At 42.7% G+C, this 1,613-nt stretch overlaps 1 pseudogene; it reads right to left on the bottom strand.

Moving 5' to 3' along the window:
• Window positions 1–443: 443 nt before the first annotated feature.
• Window positions 444–858, bottom strand: LOC100770788 (annotated as a pseudogene).
• Between the last annotated feature and the right edge of the window lie 755 nt (window positions 859–1,613).

Here is a 1,613-nt window from a genome sequence, read left to right as displayed (position 1 = left end):
TTATTTAAACAACTAAATGCTTGACTTGAAGGTGAAACTATCTAGGATCATTTTGTTCAAGAGTAATTATCCCTTCTAAAAGACAGATTGCCCTACATGTAACAGCTACATACAAAAAAAAATTGTCCTTGGTTTTACAATAATAAATGAAAAACATTAAAATTCTCCAATCGAACAAGGTATGCAAGGATTTTGTTGTTGGGTTCTTTTGTTAAAACATTGAAAGCAAAATAACTTACTGAAAAATACAGATAAGAGCTGAATGAGTAAGCCACTAATGGAGAAAGGGTGGTATTTTCACAGAACCAGTACTTTCCCTAGACCATCTCCATCTGTGGTCAATCAAAACAGAACATTGCCCATTTAGTTTAAAAAAGAAAAAAAGCACAATATGCCTGTGCACATACACCGGTTACTTTATGTACAATAAAGAAATGGGGACAGGAAAATGAAAGAATAGAGAAAACTATACTGTAGTCGTCAGGATGTGGTGGAACCAAATTGCGGCTTTCTAATTGCGAATGTGTTCTTGGTCTATAACAAAATTCTGGAGTAAAGTAGCAGGTTCCCTTTTTAGTAGACAGCTCCTGTCTGCTGCTGAACACATCAATCGTATCTTCAGCCTCCATTTCCAACTGTGCAGGTGTGTGTTTCATTGATTGGTTGTCCATCAAACCGGAATCTGATCTGCCTCATTGACAATCCCTGCCTTTCACAATAGGCTTTCATTAGTTTCCTAAGGGGTGTATGCCTCTTAATCTTAAACTGCACCACAGAACCACCCTGCCCCGCCACCTTCAAATTAATATCATCGTTGTTCTCAGTCTTGACTCCTTCCTTGGGTTTCTCGTCGGCCATAGCGAGCTCCAGAGTCTCCTCGGCTGCTGCTTCACAAAAGAGGCACCAGCACTGAGGGAGCACACAGGCAGCACCAGGAGCGGCAGAAGGAGCGGCAGCGGTGGACGAGGCGGAGGGCACGCGCGCATCGTGAGCCCCCCTTCTTGACATTCTTCAAGAGATTTATTGTTTTCTTCCAATTTTTAGTTGTCTTTTTTTTTCCATTTCCTTAAGGGATTTTTCCATTTCCTCTTTAAGGACCTCTATCATCCTCATAAAATTATTTTTAAGGTCGTTTTCTTGTGCTTCAGCTGTGTTGGAATGAATGTTCAGGTCTTGCTGTTATAGGATAGCTGGGCTCTGGTGACATATTGCCCCTTCTGTTATTGATTGTGTTCTTACACTGACATTTAGACATCTGGATTTGGGGTGATTATAGGTCTAGGTGTTGATTCCCATTTGTTTTTGTTGGATGGGTATTTTGTTCCTTGGTTTCTGTTTCCTCACTGGCCTAAGTGGCCAAGGGTTCTGGTGACTGGTGAGTCTTCAGGTACAGTAGGGTGTCTCTGTTAGAGTTTTAGGGGTCTTGGGTTCCTTGATCTGGTCTGGCCTCTGGCAAAGCCCAAGTCTTCTTGGGTCTTTGGATCTGGTTTTGCCTCCAGTAAAGCCTGAGTCTCCTTGGGTTTCTAGATCTGGCCTGGCCTCCACTAAAGGCCGAGTCTTCTGGGATACCTAGGACTAGCCTGGCCTCCAGTAAAGGATCACTATTGGGTCTG

This window comes from Cricetulus griseus, chromosome 3, assembly GCF_003668045.3.
Source record: "Cricetulus griseus strain 17A/GY chromosome 3, alternate assembly CriGri-PICRH-1.0, whole genome shotgun sequence".
NCBI lineage: Eukaryota > Metazoa > Chordata > Mammalia > Rodentia > Cricetidae > Cricetulus > Cricetulus griseus.
The sequence above is the reverse complement of the archived record's forward strand: the minus strand, read 5'-3'. Positions and strand labels throughout refer to the sequence as shown.